Below are 19,289 nucleotides of genomic sequence, written 5' to 3'. Positions count from 1 at the left end.
GTTCCAGGGATGACACAGACACAGCAGTAGGATTTAGTGACAGTCTGAATGGGAGGGAGGTACTGAAAAAGGGAAGAGCCAACAATGACAACAAGAGGATTTACACTAAGGCCCCTTCACACTGCCAGAGTGGTGTAAAGAGACTCATTGTAAATGAGAATCAAGCCACAAAGCTGCATGCCTGGGCAAATAGGAGGAGTATGGCTTTATCAACACAGGAGATGGATTGTGGGTGGTTAGGTAGTATAATATAGTCATCGATACTGAATGATAAGAATATAAACTTATCACCTAATAAACTTTACAAACAACTTTTGGTTCCCATGTATTCTCTGTAAATTACCTTTGAGGTTCAACTAAACAAGGAAGTAGTTTCAGGGGTGACCCTGAAAGCATTTGGGACGAGAGAAGCCTGAAAACAAATGTGAGAGAGTCATGGAGGGATCAGCCAGACAGACTTGGATCTATGCGCTTTCCTGCGCTGCTTATGGAGCAGGAGCTCCAATCGGGACCCCTTTGCTATGTTGGGCAGCTCCTGTGTCAGCTGGAGGTAGCTCCCACAACAGAGCCAATAGGGGCTGCAATGAGATTGACTCAGCTGGAGTTCAAGCCGAACATGTGAGCAGAACAGAACTTTCGGCACCACGCTTTGCTTGGCTTCTCCTTCCTCTCATTTGGGAGGTGCTGCTGTCTGCTATGCCTGCATCAGCTTCCTGAATATTTAAACTTAATCAGCTTCCTGAATATTTAAACTTAATCACTTTTAAACTTCCTAGCTGCACAGTCCCACAAAACACCCCTATCTTATCGTTGTTAAGGAGGTCACTGCTGAGACTGTTCCTTTTACAAGAGATTATTCCAGGGCACTCCGTGGAGTTCATTAATTTTTTACTGTGATAGAATACTGGCAGCTACAATTGTGATCTTAGGACAAAGTACCAGAGATACAGCATCAGCTGTGGATGACATTTATTCATAGGGCAATGGAATGCTCAGGCAACACATAAAGTGAAAGGCAGATTTTCATCTATTGCAAAGTCTTTTTGGAATTCACATTGCCCTGGAAGTCAAATCAAAGTGGGGCATGAAGCATCTTATTAATCCTTCCTCTTCCTTGAGAGCAAAGTTCAGCTGACCATTCTCTGTGCTGCCTGGAGTCTGGCACAGGTATGGATTGCTGGCTGGCAGAGTTGTGGTCTAACATGCAACTGAGAGAAATTTTTCTTTTTTAAATGTTACATAAACGGCCTTTCGGGAATTGCCCCAAACCCACATTTTTAAGTCCTGATCCCTGCAATGTCCTGTCTCAGTTCTAGGTACATGTGCACTCAGGGAAGAGGAGAAGCATGCTCAGTAGCCATAGACTTTCAGTGTCGAATCAGAGCACGTGTCCGTGAGACCTCCTCCAAGAGTGCTTTACCCAATACCAGCCAGCAAACCAAGAGCATCAGGGGAAAGAATGGAGCAGACTTTGCCAACAAGCTTCCCCAAATGTGTCCAGTAACAACAACAAAATGCTGCCACAGCTTAGACTGCAAGTCCCGCTCGGCACGGGAGAGACTTCCAGCTCTGCGCTTTTCCAAGACTAATGTGCCACGTTCCCAGAGGTCTGTAACTCTTCTTTTTCGCGCGGTAAGAGACATCTTCTCTTAAGCTGCCGGCAGAAACGGAAGCATTGCTTACAGTCAGTATTGCAGGCGCTGCAATGAGCTGCTGCCCGTTCTCAGCGCTGTACAGCAGAGGAGCTTTGCTGCAGTGGGTATCGATAGCATCTTGTGCAGCATTCAACCTTAAAACGAGGATTGTTTCCCTATTTGTAAAAGGACAGTGAATCCGCTCTTCTCTCTGAAAACCCAAATTAAATAGGATTCTTGCACAACGTTACAGCCATGCAAAAAACTAACAACTGCCTGGCCGTTGTCAACACTACTTCTGTATGGGATGCAAGCCAAGTCTCCTAAGCCTGGTCAGGTCAGAATTCTTGGAAGCAAAAATAGAGCGATCTGGAGACATCTTGTCACTGAAGCAGCTGTTCTCTCCTTGTTGGCCTTCCTGGCACTCACCAGAATGCTGGGGAAGCTGCAGGATGATGCACTGAAATAGGGAACCAGGGTCTGCAGCATGCAGTTGCCTACAACTGCCTCCCCAGATCTCCATGCCTTGCCCAAGTCATAACAAACCAGAGGCCCTTAATCATGGTGAGGAAGCCAAACTAGGACTCAGAGAATACGAACATTAGTGGCCTTTGGATCCTGCTCTTATTCTCTTAGCTTGAGTCCATTTAAGAGAGCACAATAGTGTATATTTTTGGCAGTCTTTGTTTTAAGCAAACCTTGCAAAAAGCTCAAGCCCAGCGTTTTCCCCTCTACCAGATTTGTCCCTTCCTGTTTGTTCACTTCTTGCTGCAAGAGAATGGTGCTCGATTTGCAAGGAGGCAACGTTCCTGTGGGATTTGCCATGATGATGAAGAATTTCCTTGAATGTCCCCTTGTTGTGTTAGGGAGAACAAAATCCCCCAGTCTCCTATCTACTCCAGACCATTCGATATGCCATAGACTTTTCTCACATCCCCTCTTGTCTCCTTTCTAAGGAAAACAACCCCAAACTTTTCAATGTCTCTTTCTAGAAGAATTTTTCCAGGCCTCCTAACCATTTCTGGAATGCTTCTCCAATCTTCTCCCATGCCCCAAATTCTGCCCTATCCTTTCGGAAAGGGGGGAGACCAATGATGCACAAAGTATTTCACATGAGGACACACCACTGATTTACATAATGGCACCCCAATTTTTATTGTCGTCTGCACCCCACTCCTGGGCCTCCAGGTGCTTCCACAATATAAATGTTAAATAATGGTAATGACCCAATAATGTAGCATTCTATGACCAAACTTGTGGTGCCAAGCACACTAAACTGCCTGCCTCCCTCCTAGTCCCATCACTGATGCTCATGCAAGCGACCTTGCTTACCATGCATTCTTTACAGCAAGTGCACTTGTTCCCATCTTGTTAAAACACTGTGTGCGCTCAAAATAGTAGCAAAACAAGCATCATTGATTTGTGCTGTAGGTTGGCAGATAGATAACCTGGCAGATGCACCCGTGGGAAGGTTCGCTCTTACATACACAGCTGCTGCATTTCAGTGGAGGGAGGAGTGGAGATGGTTCTATCGAAGGAAGAAAGTGACATCAACTTTCATGCCTGACCTTTTCTGGAAGGAGAGCAGGTGCTAGTAGGGATGCAGCATTCAGATGCACAAGGCAAAGCTGCTCAGATTATGGTAGGACATCTGTGTCTTCCCCTGCCCAACAGAACTGCCACATCCTCTCTGTTTCACAGCACACTGTAGTAACTGAGAGCCTCAAACAAATTAATTTATCCTCCGTTTCCTTGTAAGGTAGGAAAGTATTAACCACGTTTTAAAGATAGGGAAATGGAGGTACAGATCATATGACTGGCTGAAGGTCACACAGGAAGAATGGCAGAACCAGGAATTGAACCCAGGTCTTGAGTCCCACTCCCGTGTCTGCACAACAAGACCAGGCCCCTAGAACAGAGACTGATCTAGACCCACAGATGGGATTCCAGCTCTTCCACGCAAGTACTGTAGTGTGAGATAGTGACTTAGACCCAAGCAACACGAAGCCATTGCCAGTGCACACAAAGCTACACCCTATAGCCCTTAGGCCGGGCAAGTGAAGACTGCTCTGCAGTGGTACCTATGGTAACTGGGGCTCTGGGACCGGCAGCATGAGAACCACCCTCCCCCCAGGTCTCCAGGGGGACACAGACACACGCGAAGGCCAAGGCTCTGCACTGTGTCCCATCATGACCTGGCTGAGTGATGGAGTCCAGTTGGCAGAGGGATTTAATTTGATGTCAACATAGCATCTGAGATGGAAATTGTAAGTGTCCTGCAGCCTAATGGCTAACAATGCAAGTGCAGTTCTCAGCTACTGTCAGTGTCTCCCGCCCACATTCCCGTCTGCAGCTCACAATCCGATCGGGACAGACGTCAGCGTAGAGCAGCTCCTCTCAGAATGGAATTGTATTGGCAGTAACATAGCTCCTAGGGGAAAGATAGTTGTCTACAAGAACGGGAGGCCGGGCTGGGATAGTGCTAGTGGCATCTTATAACTCGGCCAAGAGTTTAAAGAGATTCAATCGCAGCCACTCTCACTAAGGGGCAAAATCTACAGCCAGTTTTCTGTTGCCATCTTGCTATAAGAACCATGGAGACACGGCTAGGTCTAAATAAGTAGAAACTCACCAGGAGTAAGTAATAGCAGAGGCTGTGATCCTGCTGCTGCAGTGGTTCTCAACCTGTTTACCATCAGGGACCGCAAAAGTGGACCACAACGTGTTATGGGGGCTGCATCCAGTACTACCCGTATGGCCCTGAGGATGTCACATGGGCTGCAGCTTTGTGCTGACTGGGCCGCAGGTTGAGAACCACTGTGCTGTTGGGTTCACTGAGTTAAATTGTACACAAAGGTCTGTTGTGGAAGTAAATTTTATTTGCATAGAGGGGTCCTGGTCAGAAATCCTCCTGTTCTGCTCGGATTCCACAGCCACTTGCTTGTTACAGCGGTCACATTTAAATGTTTGCAGCTTTATTACACTGGTAAAGTCAGAACCCTTCCTTGATGGGGCTTGGCTAGCTGGAGTGGAGCCATACACCTCCCCTCCTCTCCCAGGTTCACACTGAGTGTCTGGCTGGCTCTTCATAATGCAGAAGCAGCAGCTGCAAAGTGCTTTGTAAATTATGCAATGGTATTTAATCAGACAAATGTAAGCATGAGCATGTTAAAACCCACTAAAACTGACCCAGCAAATCAGTAGAGTCCAGTGAAAATCAATAATCCATTCTCTGTGGCCTTATCATTCACCTAACTGAAATATGCTTATCGTTTTGCAAAGAGGATTGGGGCAGAGACCTGAGTAAATATTGCATCTTAGCATAAAATAAAGAGGATGAGCACAAAGGGGAGATTAAATACAAGGCGGAAGCCACTTCCTGTTCTGGATGTAGGAATGAAGCCTAATGCTAATACTAAAACGAGAACAAACTCTTCTATGTGCTTCCTCTCCGCCCCGACAGCCGTGGTACATGTCTCCTCCTCCATACCTTCCTTCAAAAGGGGTAGGTTGATACTGTAGAGAAAAGGTGAGGGACCTGCAAATGAAAATCAGGAATTGCTCCAGCAGGCAGCAGGGCTGGGAGAGGGCTCCCCTTCTGCGTGAATTTCAGGACAAGCACTTTGAAGATCACAACTGTCTGCTGCCCGGGGGGCGGGGTTGGATTTCTTAGCCCACCTGCATGATGCCACTGCTTATAAAAACCAAGAGCTTCTCCTGTGGCTTGTGTTAGTAGCTCTTTCCTTGAAACTGGGAGCGAAGCCTCTGGCCACTACCCCCAGCCCAGGATGCCGTGCTGCCTTGTGTGTTGTCTAGTCAAAATCTGGAACTCCCCATATTGAATATGAGCTTCATCTTTCCAAGCCGCAGGATAAAGGAGGATGTTGTGAACATTTCCTCCATGGAGCCGTTTTCAGATGTAATCACACTGAGGTGGCCTTTGTGAGGGGAGCTCCGTCTCCTTGCAAGGCCGATGCTCTAGCAACACTTTAAAACATTTGTAAAAGGCTAAATGGTTGTGGATACTGTCAGGGCTCAGAACCTTACAAAACAGCATCATGCAGCCATTCCAACCCTCGGACAGTAGAGACATTCTCTGTGGAAACGGAAAGCACCGATTTCATGGCAAGGTCAATCCAGAATAATAAGAGAAGACCTGAGAAATGAAGTCAGTTATGTCAATCTCTCCCATCAGTAATAACAGTGAAACACGCTCTGCCCTCATCAAAAAATAACTGACCGTGCTGCGCAAACTCTCAGGACACACCCCAGCCTGGAGGGGGCAGCTTGCATTTCATGTGGCAGGAGCCACAAGATTCATGTCACAGAAGTTCTTAGGAGACCTCCGCAGGAGGGAGAGCAGCATGGTGAAGGCAGGAGGGATCTGACTGAAAGGAAGTTTAGCTACTTTAGCTCACAGGATGTCAAATTATTTGTGAAGTTCCAAATTTCAGTGCAGCTGCCAGCCTTCCGCACCCCCCAGGAAGCTGTCGGAGCAAGAGTGTTGGGGTATTCCCCCCTGCCTCCCCCACTGCATTAGCAGGGCTCCAGTGGGAGAGAGAAACCTCACAGATTTGGAAGGAGGCACTCTCAGAAGTTGCAAACATCTTCACCTAGCATTCAGAGAATGGCTTTTAAACGAACTCTGACCCCTGCCAAATTCACCTCCCTGCTAGATCTGCATCTAACACTACTGTGACATCACAAGCACGGGTGGGAGGGGCAGACAGACAGGGACTTGGGGCTCTGATTTGCTGCAGTTAGGGAGAACCCAGCTTGAGTTTCAGATTATTAAAGTGGCAAAATTACGTTGTTTAGAGGAATGGGAGGGAGATAATTGGGAGGCCCCAGTGTGACTATAGCGGACTCAGACTGCAGGGACTGCTCGCGTACACGCTTCCTAAGCATTCATGTGGTGGGAAGTCTTGACATGCCAACATCTGAATGGTGAACACAAGAACAGGCCACTGTTCCAGCTAGTGCCTCTCTCCCCCAACCACCTCACCCCTTCACAATCTCTCCACTGGCTCCCCTTCCTCATATCACCCAAAATCCAAGCTTACGGTCCTCACTTTTACACCTCTGCTCTTGCGCCTTCTTATTTACCTCCCCTAGTCGCTTATCAAGACATCTTCTCTGGGCCACGCCCCCAGCCCTTCATCCGCCTCTCTTTGTCTGTTTCTCAACCAGTGGCACTGGGCCATCTTCACCTCTGAGCCCTGCACATGGAATGCTAACCCCGAACCGGTGCAGAAAGCCACGTTCCTCTTCTCAAGACCCCTCTCTGCAAAGGTACCTACAAGAGATTTCCCCAACTCTGAGGCAGAAAGTATGTTATTCCCTCCTGTTCTAGCTCCTCCACAAACAAATCAGAGCAGCAGGAGATGCCCCAGAGCCACATAAAAATGTTTTTCCACAAAGCCAAGCAGCAGCCCCCACAGAGGAGAGAGCATCATTATGGGACAAATACACACATTTCTCTGCAAAATGCAACTCAAACTGGCTTTGACTGGTCTCCCACAAACACTATTTTTGTGGCTTTGGGGCCTGATCTGCAAGTGGGAATCCCACTGAAGTTCATGGGATTTCCATTCGCACGTTGCTCACAGGACAGGACAGCAGGGGGTACCACTGTACCCTGAGCCTGGCCTGAAAGTGTCTGCTTTCCAGCTCTGGTGGGGAAGTTACGCTAGAGCTAGACCACTTGGTCCCTTGGAGTCTTGAACAGAAAAACCCTCAAATCCAACTCACTTTTTCTAACCAAAGCTAGGGATGCCTGCTGCATCACATGGCAGCGGCACATTCAGAGACGGTAGAAAGCTGCCCGCTGATGTACAGTGGTTCAGATCAAAGGGTAGAGCTTCACAGTTCTAACACCCTAACAGAAGCGGAGTTTCTAATTAAACACGTTTTCTTCTATCCTTTCTACTCTCCCCTTTTCGCTCTTGTGTGAGCTCAGATGTATTAAATCTAGAGAGTTTGTTTAACAGTAAGTGTAGGAGGAAACAGATTGCTTTTTTCCTCATCACATTTCCATAACAGCCTGAGGGCGCTGTCCCAATCCTCAGACCAGTAAAACAATTTCTGGAGCAGTTGCCACACTGGCTTTTCACCTTCTACTTGAACTCCTATAAAAAACCTCTCTCCTCCTTGGGATTTTCCCACATTCACTGTGGCTTTGCAGCCAAATTTTGGTCATGAGTTTGTTTCTTCTAGATAGTTGTCTTTGTGAAATCAGACTCCCCCTTTCTGCAATTCTTCTCTTCCCTTAACAATGGCTCTTCTGCTGTTCAATACGGTCATTTTTACCTTTGTTTTTTTATATACCTCTTAAGCATTTACTTTTTGAACGTTTTTGACAGATCTGTATTCTTCTCATTGTCTCAACTTACTCTGTTCACCCACAAACCCTACAGACATCTCTAAAGCAGAGAGGCAAAAAACCTGAAGGACACAGTATGCATTAGCACTATTGAACTTGTTCATGTTGTTTAATTCATAGCTATAGTGGAAGTGTTGTATGCTGGCCAGCACGAATCAATAGTGCCTGCAGTTTCTCCTACAAACGCCCATACAATCATTTATAATTAACACTACAGCTCAGTAGTCTTCTAAAATCGATTCCTTTCATTTTTTGGGGAGAAATTGTATTTGACTAAGTTTGTACACTTTTAACGTGTGTTAATTTTCTGTGCCGAGATGTTTAATAGCATGCCTTCATGAAAAGGCCATAAAGGAGAGATGACAGGACAAACATGCCAAACCTAGTGATTCAGACCAGTATGTTTATGGACCGTTACTGGTCACATGTACACGTCCTCACGAGTTAAACGTGGAACCTTCAATCCCCTCACATCCTCCCAGCCACAGAGCCACCAGCCCACCCTCCTTCAAACAGGTCCCTGACATGGAGCCAGAGGAGCTATTTAGCTGGAGAGGGAATGCAAGCTGATTTGGATTAACTTGTTCTATCCACTCCAAGTGCTACACATGCTCATCATACACCCCATTACTGCATTCGGAGGTGGGGGGCCGGTTACAAGGTCATTCCAAGGCTTGTTGATAATCTGTTCCCAGCAGAACATGGCTGACTTAGTGGTGGGTGTTTCTTGCAGGGAAAACATTGAAGGGCAGGGGCAAAAGAGGAGTGGATTGTTGTACATTCTAGGTTCCCCTTAACCTCTGCTCAGAAACTAGCCCCTTCAACTCTCTGCTCATGTAACAGGGCTCACCCAAAGCTCTAGGTATTATACACAAATTAACACACTACGGGGTAGGTATCGAGATACTGTAGAAAGACCCCCTTTGAAGCACAGTGGCAACAAACACCAGCACACAGCACTGCAGGAGAAAGTTCTTTGTTTCCCCGTGGGTGAAGGACAGGGCAGAACATAGCACTAAACAAATTTTCTCCTTAGACTCCATCAGTTGCATAGGATGGAGGTTTAGAAGGGAGGGGAACTGGCTTTCACAGAGGATAATTGTGCTGCTGTGTCGAGGCCTTGTGATGAATCACACACGCTGAGCGCCTTCAAAGTCCCTATTCCAAAGCCAGCTCCTGTCACATGGCGGTAAAACAGTTACATCATTTCCCCTAAGGCAAGAGCATTTGCTGCAAATTTCAACTCTGTTGTATAGATAAAATGATGTTTCAAGCTGACATCTATTCATATAAAGAGAAATGCCACTGTCCCAGCTGGAGCAGCGCTGCCGCCTATTAATCCAATAGCCACAAACAACGTGAGCTGGAATTAATTTGCTCTTCGCCAAAGAGGAGAAATAAAAATCAATATTTATCTGTGTGTGGCTCCCCACAATGACGTTTGTAAAGTTCCATAGTCAGCTACTTTGTAGCGCTCCAGTCTGCTCTGTGGCATTGGGTGCCAATGATCCAGGATGAACAGACATCAGGGCTCTGGCCCTGACCCTCCACCCAATTAGCACTCACCTACCATCACTGTGCAAACGTAACTGAGGGGTGGTCAGAATCAGGGCAGCACACAAGTTCAAGCGGGAAGAACCCACATCACACCACCTCTGGGACAAGTCCAGGTGGCACATTCGGCACTGCACAATTTGCCAGGCACTTTCTCGAGACAGCCTCCTCCCTCTGAATCAGAAGTCGCTGGCCGCTCCTGGGAGGCAGGCCATGGAACATGTCTGATCGGGTGAGGCAAGACTAATGAGAGTGAAGGGACAATGGAAAACCAGGGGACTGCTCTGGAGACCACTAAGGAGAATGGGAGCCATCATCCCCGCCTTGAAGAATTCCCAGGGGCAGTCACCCCGTCTGCTGTTCTACCTCCCCGTCTTGAACCAAGTGAACCTGTCTCTCTTCTGACAGGGTTCAAGTTGCATCAGGCAGATGCAGTGCAGTGGCACCCAAAGCATGCTGGACTTGGGGCAGAAGGAGGAGGTTAAAACCCCTGCCCTGCAGAGATTCCAAAGAGAAAGAGAAAGCAGGGGGAGGAGAGGGGGCAGGGGGGCACGTGGTACATGTCTTAGTTCCCCACTTTAATTGTGCACGTATACTAGAGCACCTGCTGCTCTGCTACCGAGCCAAGGACGCCTGGCAGGGCGCTTGTGGGGGTGGAGGTAGAAGGAGCTTTCAGGAAGGATTTGAATGCCAAGAAGGCTGGACAGACCAGCTCAGAAAGGGCATAAGACTGGGATGGAAGAAAATACAGACACTGTTGTGAGAGAAGCAAACAGGCAGAGTATGGACACTGGCGCTCTACCATAAAACCCCTCTTCCCACCCCTCATTTAGCCCCACCTGCAGTGGGATTGCTGAGCTCAGAGAGAGGGATTGCAGCTTTAGTGCATTCCCTTCCGCGAGTCTCACTTTGTCAACTCTGCCTCTGCCTGTAGGGCTTCTTTTCCATCACCGTCCACGAGAGATTAGAATGCCCAAGCCTCGTCATTCAGGTTCCTAGGAGAGGGGAGACACGGGCAGAACCAGCTGGCACTGTATGATAGCTAAGATTTGTCTCCCCTCTCCAAAATCTTCAACTACCACATTTCAAGATGGTAGTTACCTTTGTGGGCGAGTCCATGTCAGACTAAACTTGGTGTGTCCCAACAGGGAAGCCTCAAAGCAAAGCCCCCGAGCGGGAGGCGACAGAGCATTCGCTAATGTGCTGGAAACTCAGCACCACCTCCCCGAGTAGGGTCAGAGTCCAACAAGCTGCTGGCGCTGCCTACGGGGAAAACAGAAGTCGAGCAGAAGGCTGCAGGACCCACATTTAGTCCCACTCCTTTGGGAAGAGGAGTTCCAACTCTGCCTATAGCTTCTCAGGTGCCAGGTTGGGGAAGACGAGACAGAGCAGAGGGGTATATGTCTAGAACACAAATGCTGTTCTGTGTTAAAGAAACTCTGCAGTGGCTTTTGCTGTGTTCGGGCTGTTCCACGCACAGCTTTTGCTTCACTGTAACTATATTGATTTAGACAAAGAGTTAAAGTGGCCTGGTCCCTGAACCCCTTTATGCTGCTAGAACTGCATCCACACTGGGAGGTCATCCTGCTTTAACTGTAAACAGTATCAGCTGAGAAACGGATAAGGCAACACAAACATCTGCGTGTAGACAAGCCCTCAGACACAGGAGACACCGGAAGGGAAGAGCAGAAACTTCTGTCGGCCAGGTAGCAAATTGGATTTTACCCAGCATTTCATGGGATCCTCTTTGGTGCCTTGCCCCCGTCTCAGCTGTAACAGCTATATCATGCAATATCTTTGGGAACCACATTGAATTACGTTTATGTATCACCGTGGGCCAGAGATTGTATGCAACTCCAGAGGGGAGGGTTCCCACAACTCCTCCAGGAACCAAACACGGGGCGGGGGTGCGGAGGGGGAATTAAGATATATCATTCAGGTTGTAAACGCCTCCCCCTGGGGAGGCCTACCTAGACTGGGTCAAACTGGGTTTTCACAGACCAACAGACAAAGATCTTTCGGTAAGTGGGCCTTGTTCTCCCTAGCTGCAGAGAAATCATTCCTGTACTACTGGACTTCCAGCCTCTGCTCCACTGAGGAGCCAAGGGGTCTCATAAGCACTCACTCACTTCATCCACCCGGGGGGAAAAAAAAAAAAGGAAAAACAATCCTGGAGACAAGGGCAAATTCTCTGGTGCCCATTGTATAAGATCACAGATTTTGCTGTCACTAAATGAAATGCCAGGATGAAACCTTTTATAAGAGAGAAAGGTGGATGAACCATTGAACTGGATTTGGTCTAGTACATCAGCAGGTAGGAGAGGGAGGGGTGTGAGCAACAGGCCCCCGCAGTGAGCCAAGGATTAACTGAATAATCTATTCCCCGACAAAGGGCAAGGATAAGAGATGAATCACAGATAGAAGGGCAGCCGTTAAAATAGCCCCTTTTCCCTATAAAAGAATCAGTCTTCATTTTTCTTAGTGATGATCCTGTTCTCTCTCATTTCTCCCAGTAGCATTCTTGGCCTTCAGGTGTCTAGTCATCTGAAAAACCTAGCACATTCTTCCAGTGATTCCACAAATCCCCTTTCAGTCTTTGCCTAGCCAGTACCTTCTCCTCCAGTGCAAGGCAAATGAAGTGGTCACTCCGAACTATGGCACAATCACCGCACACATTGTTAGTGACTTTTCATTACAAAGGACTGAACAGCTCTTCACAGGTTGTCTTATGCATTTTACACATACTGGAAACTGCAGGTCCCTAGGTGGAGCCCTGCGTGTGGACTACACAGATGCTACTTCCATGTGTCCTGCTGTGTGACAGAAGTAACATGAAAGCACAGTTTCAGCTGCACGCCACCCCCCTTCCTAATGTCAGTGCAGAAAAGGGTCCTAACTACACCAGTCTACAGCAAACTGGACACTCGAAGTACTGTATAAACATCAGTCTCCCTTGTCGCTGCACCTGCGATTTGTGTCGCCTTCAGCGGTACGAACTACAAACCTGCTCTCACTGCAATTTCTCTCCGGAGTTCTTCCCATGGATTTTAGCTACCACTGATGCCCCCTGTGCCAGGCTGACTCCTGGCCTCTCATCCATCTGATTGCCATTATTAAGCTTAACTCACTGTTATATTTCAAACTTTGTATCAGACTATCAGGGGGGACGTGTGCTTCTTAACACACGGGGATGAAAAGAGAACCTTTGTCAAGGAAGAGCTGCAAGTGCTCTGTGTAGGCACGGCATAGATTCCTCAAGCCCCATGGCAGGCGGGGAGCGGTGGGAGATGGATCAGAATATCAAAGTACTAAAACTTGGGAGAAATTCACCCGCAATCTCATGCCAGGTAGATCAGAGACATTCCCACTGGGTGATCACCTGGATCTGGGAAAATTTCCCCATTTTTGGCACTCACTACACATTCGAGCCAAGACCCACATGTTCCAAAGTGGTCTCTAACTTCGGGTTCCCACCTTGAGATATGAAAGGTCTCGTTTTTAGTAGGCTGAGCACTTGGGCTGTTAACGCACAGCACCTCTGGAAATCTGCCCCTTGCTGTCTCAAATTTAAGCCCAAGATCTTCAAGGAACTAATCCCCAGACAAAGCACCAAGGTCCTTCCTCTGTCCTGTGAGCACAGCAGAGGTTTTATTATGCTCCTCCAGCACCGACAGGAGCTACAAGGTGCTGCAGAGTTCATGTAATTAAGTTTCACACTCTAAAGATTTCATTTAAATATCATTAAGGAAGTCTGGGCTAGAAGCACAGTGGCTTGGCCCTGGGCAGCAAACCTGGCTCTGATGTAGAAACAGGCCAACTAATTTCCAATCAAGGCTTATCTGGAGTGCAAAGTGGTGATGCTCACAACGGGCCAGTCAGTCTCCCAAATAAGCATCATGCACTGCTCCTCACCCCAAATAGGGGCAGAACAGCCCTGATACCCCCAAAGAGATGCTTGGAGGATGGGGGTGGGGGATGGGAGCTGGCCACATACCCCTCTCCTTCCCATAGAAGCTGTTGGAGGGGTAGCAGCGTTCATTTCCCTTCTATTTCCAACTGGGGGGAAGGAAGCATCTCTCTCACACACACCCATTACCGGCACCCGAGAGCCAAGGTAGCCCATGGAACACACAACCTATAGGTCGAGCAAAGCTCAGCCAGTCGGATAACTGTACACACTGAATGCTGAGCCTGGAGTTTGCCGGCTTGCTGCCAGGATGGGAGTGTTCGATTCACAGCTCTGAGGGACAATGACCCCTGTGAGCCATGACAGCCATGACCCCTGTGAGCATCAGATCATCGCACTGAAGTTGTCCATCATTTGGGTTTCCCTCCATTACTACCGAGACGCATCAGTTACTGACAAAGGCGAGCTGCAGCTTCTCTTCATTCGCCTGGCCCCGGGGGGAAGTTTTGCCAGCTGACTTGTAAAATGCTATTGCCACGTGTGTGCTGGCCCTCCTCACAAGTCCCATTACCTTTCATCTGAACCGTCTAGTCCCCCCGCCCCCATTATACTGACTGTTTGAATCCTTCCACCCCAGGTATCTGGCAATTAGCTGCAGTGCCGAGGAGCTCAAGGAAAGGAGAAGCCCAGTCTAATGAACTGGAACAGCCGAATTTCTTGCCAGCATTAAGCAGAGAACGTGCAGGCCAGTCTATGGTTCTGGGATGGAGATAGCGTCCAGCCCCCATTGAGCCTGCCTTGACCAATCCCAGGAAGCCCTGGAAATCTCCCTCAGCAGAGGGCCATCAAGGGAGAATGTGGCTGTGCCCGCAGGCAGGGGCCCAGTCAGCGCTCTGGAGACAGAGCCCCGCTAGTGCTCACTCTTGGGATGCAGCAGAAAGCAGAGGAGTCTAAAGACATTTATTTTATTGCCCACAAGGAAGCAGGTTCCTGTGGATCCTCCCCCCAGAAGGTCCTGGGCTTGTTTCTGAATTGGAAGTAACTAGGGTAACCAGATGTCCCGATTTTATAGGGACATTCCTGATTTTGGGGTCTTTTTCTTATATAGAATTCTATTACCCTCCACCCCCAGCCTGATTTCTCACATTTGCTGTCTGGTCACCCTAGAAGTAACGGCACCTGGCCTCGCACTGTGGACAGTGAACTCCAGCAGGAGGATTAATCAACAAACAGTAACTCTGCAGACAGCATCAGCTTCATCCTAACGCTTTGGGTGGGTTTGTGAACAAGTTTGCAGTCAGAATGGAAAGAGGTGTCATCCTTACAGAGCCCTGACTGCTCCCTGCTTGGGCTCTCTGAGGCTCACCATGACAAATCCAAATTAGCAGCAGGTAGCACAGGCTCCATTCCATCCTCCTCCCACAGTGAATAAAGAGAGCGACCGAAATAAGGACCACACTCATAGACAGACAGCTGCTTGGAAGCCGAGACTGCCATCAGGTTAATTTGGCAGCATTTTGACAGTCATGCGAAGAAACCCTCGGGTGGAGGGCAACAGCAGCGACCCCTGCCTCTCCCAAATAGCAAGTACAGACAGAGTCCTACGCAGTTCCAAACCCTGCCAGGCAGCGTGCAGAAGGGCCATTCCCTCCACTACACACCTGGTGACGTACAGATTTGGGTCATAGCACTCAGACAGTAATTCACAACACCAGGCAGCAGAGGTAGCTGCCCCTGGGTATGCCCAGCTATGGGGCAGATTTCTGGGCAGCATACTGGTCTGCTCTTGCAAATATCTTTTATTTTCTGGTACTGCAAGAAAAAGCTTAAATACAGCAGAACACAAGCCTGCTGCTTAGCATACCATCTGGCTGCTCAAGACACAAACTGGCCCAGCCCCTGACCACAAGAGAACAAACTGTTCAACTCTCTAGACCTACCTAGGAAGAGAAAAAAATTATTCTTCAGATAGAAGTAATTTCAGGTGAGATAGATTGCTCAAGTGCGTTTTCATTAGGGCTGCGATCTCTTGTGTTTTACTCCTGGGCTACACACACCAATTACATCAAGATGAGAAATACCAGCAGAGTGGGCAGGACACTTATCCGGATGGAGATGCAGCTGATACCAATGTGTCACATCTGCTATCATTACTGGAAATATACTTGGAGGAAAATTGGAAGAGAAGCCTTTGTGTCATTGCTCTCTACGCAGACTCATTCAGAAGTCTGACAGATCTCACTACCTTCCCAGCTCCTCATCCCAGGCCTGGTCTACGCTAGGGAATAGCTCTTGTTCAGCAATCAATGCCCAGCCCCTGGGACAGCTAGCCCGGTGCTGACCCATACGTGTAGCTTGCACTGATGGAGCTAATTGGAGTTTACCCCACTTGAAATTGCCCCTCCCTGATATTTCTGAAAAAACCATCGGGTGTTTGTTCCTTAAAACTGTTGCACTCGATCAGTGACTTAATGCAGCAGGTCTTACTTTAAAATAAGGGTCAGCTCTGTTGAAGAGCACCTTTTAAATCGAACAATGGCCACATGGCCTGTTCGAGAAGAAAACTCAGGGCTCTTGGGAAAAATCATCTTCACGTTTCCTGTCCAGACTTTTGCCCCTGCACCACAGATCAAAGCTGAGCTGCCGTTCATTACTATGGGCACCTCTCAGGAATCACCACCAGCCCTCTTGTAACTAAGCAATCGACACCTGGCATCTGCAAGGAAGAGGAGGAGAGACAGGCAGCGGCAGGAAGGCTCAATTAGTTAAGGACACACCAATCTCTACAGAGCAATTTCTTCCACTCATATAGGCATGTTATTGAATGTCTTATTTATATGCTGCTCCAGCACCTACTGCGGGAACCCCCTCGAGGAGGCTGGGCAGGGCGGGAGGGAGAATTCTACAGGCTTCTCCACATCCCCCATACAAGAGGTCAGACTAGATTATCACAACGATCCCTTCTGGCCTTGGAATCTATAATAAAGTGTAAGTGGTTGTGACGTTATTGACATGAATTGGGACCATATAGAACATTGTTGCAACCAAAGTCCTGTAGTGGCACCAAATCTTGTATAAAGGGGATCAAATAAGGTGTCTAAGACAAGGTTATAGTTTGCTGGTTATGATTATGCTATCTATATGCATGTATCATTTTTGTATTTAAAGTTATAAATATTGGCTTTATACTGTCTGTAGTTCAAACTTGTGCTATGCTTCTGGATGACACCCCAGACAAGTTGGTGTCAGCTCTGCCTAGCCTGCTTGATGCCCCATTAAAGACCATCAGCCATACAACTGACCCATAGAGAGAAGGCAGACGCCTTGCGACTCACCAAGGTGTGCAGGGACATGCCTATGGACAGAACTCTCAGGTTTTTTCATGCCGTGTGATGGAATGCTTGTCTTTGGAACAAAGAAAGAAAGACCACATGGAAAGAGAATATAAAAGGCCAATGCCTCATCTCCATCTTGTCTTCAGTCCTGCTTCTTACTTCTGGAAGAACCTTGCTACAAACAGAAGCTCTACACAAAGGACTGATGACCTATCCCAGCTGTGGATGTATTCCAGAGGCTTGATTTGAACCTGCAGTTTATTCCATCACTGAACCTGAACCAAGCCTGAACCAAGAACTCTGTCATGACTGTATGTCATTGATTCCATTTAACCAATTCCAGCTCTCATCTCTATCTTTTTCCTTTTATAAATAACCCTTTAGATTTTAGATTCTAAAGGACTGGCAACAGCGTGATTTGTGGGTAAGATCTGATCTGTATATTGACCTGGGTCTGGGGCTTGGTCCTTTGGGATCGAGAGAACCTTTTTTCTTTTACTGGGGTATTAGTTTTCATAACCATTCATCCCCATAATGAGTGGCACTGGTGGTGATACTGGGAAACTGGAGTGTCTAAAGGAATTGCTTGTGTGACTTGTGGTTAGCCAGTGGGGTAAAACCAAAGTCCTCTCTGTCTGGCTGGTTTGGTTTGCCTTAGAGGTGAAAAAAACCCCAGCCTTGGGCGGTAACTGCCCTGCTTGAAGCAATTTGTCCTGACTTGGAGTCCTGGGGCACCTTATAGACTAGAAGACGTACTGGAGCAGGAGCTTTCGTGGGTGAATACCCACCTCGTCGGATGCATGTAGTTAAACGCGTCCGACGAAGTGGGTATTCACCCATGAAAGCTTATGCTCCAATACGTCTGTTAGTCTATAAGGTGCCACAGGACTCTTTGCCACTCTTACAGATCCAGACTAACACGGCTACCCCTCTGATACTTGGCACTCTCAGTTGGGTCCTGCCAGAACCAGCATCATTACAGTGGTACAGCTCCTGAGCTGGGGAAAAAGCCTAGTCAACAACTGTCATTGTCTAACAGAGGAGCTCTCCTGTCTTCCCCATACATGCTGGGTTTGCAATCTTGCCTTGTCTTATTGCAAAAAGTGTCATCAATATTTTGCAGGCGGTGAGCAATACTGGAACAGAGCCCCACTGTGAGGAAGAAAAGGACATCTTGTACAATCTCCATGCCTGTGGAAGAGGGACAAAGTCAGTATGAAAGAGATCAATACTAGCCGTGGATCAGTTCTTCAAGGGACAATTATGCTCTTCCCTTTTAAACTCCTGTTATCTTGGTACCTTACTGTTAAAATGGATCTTTCAGACTGGGCCACTTTGGAACAGGAGGGAAATCAAAACGTGGTTTTTCTTCTGCCAGAGAACTGGTTTTCAACAATACTTTTCAAAGTCTACAGTCTAATGTGTTCTCAGTATCTTTGAAATCCTTAGGACAACACTACAGTATGTTTTTTGCCCTTCTTAAATAATTTTAAGAACACAAGTGAAATAAACTATGTCCAGATGCCAGAATTTTGAGCATGTCTTGAAATATTAATAAGCTCTTACTAGGAGAAATTAAATTCAGTGATTTTATCTAAAGGAAAATTAAATACCCCAACTGTATTCAGTAAGGCAGCGCTGAAATATCCCACTATGTGAAGTCCACAAAAATATTCACTTGAATTCAGTGCAATCACCAGTACTGAACAAAAACCCTTATAAACATTTCTATTTATGCAGAGCTCTCCCCAAGGCCACATAAAAGCAGAAACATCAACAGAAGCCAACTGTAGTTTACGGTTGTCGGTTTCAATTTCGTAACGTAATTCACCAAGTTACAGGTCAGTCCGTACATTACACAGGAATATCCCCAGCCTACCCCAGATAACAACCTGGAACCTACCTGCCTTCCAGAGTTCCCCTGGCTGAGAGTGCAATGTTTATCGCCTGCCTTGCCTTTCAGCAGAACAATCAGTATGTCCATTTAGGAGCCCAGCATCTATAACCTTAAGCTTGACAGGAATTATGCAAACAAGTTGTGATTCTTGTAATTTTCTGAGTATTTTATGCTAAAATTAAGAGTCATTGGGTAATTTGTGTCTAGCTCTGCCATGATTTCCAGGGCCCTAATTATGTCAGACACACCATAAGATAGCAATAGTATTTACAGGACAATAAAATATCCCCAAGCTTGATAAGCACTCCAAAAAGAAATTTACAGCAGAAACATCTCTCACAAGGAAAGGCACAGGAGAAAGTGTGTGTGGCCCCCATCAAATCTCAAGGCTCAGACGGTCTTCAACCTTTTTGAATTCTGCTTTCTTACCTGGCTAATGTAAGTGTATCTGTTCCTAACATGGCATGGAGCACTCCAGGATTTAGGTATTATTATTGTTAGTTATTTGTATTATCATAGTGCCAAGGAACCCACACATGGACCAGGACCCTGCTATGCTAGACACTGTACAAACAGAACA

General features: G+C 47.3%; 1 protein-coding gene across 6 annotated transcripts in view; it reads right to left on the bottom strand.

The window, feature by feature from the left end:
• EPHA10 (EPH receptor A10) overlaps positions 1 to 19,289 on the bottom strand; it is a 116,144-nt gene that overhangs the window by 62,338 nt on the left and 34,517 nt on the right. The gene's annotated exons all lie outside the window — the stretch shown is intronic.

Source organism: Chelonia mydas, chromosome 19, assembly GCF_015237465.2.
Source record: "Chelonia mydas isolate rCheMyd1 chromosome 19, rCheMyd1.pri.v2, whole genome shotgun sequence".
NCBI lineage: Eukaryota > Metazoa > Chordata > Testudines > Cheloniidae > Chelonia > Chelonia mydas.
The sequence above is the reverse complement of the archived record's forward strand: the minus strand, read 5'-3'. Positions and strand labels throughout refer to the sequence as shown.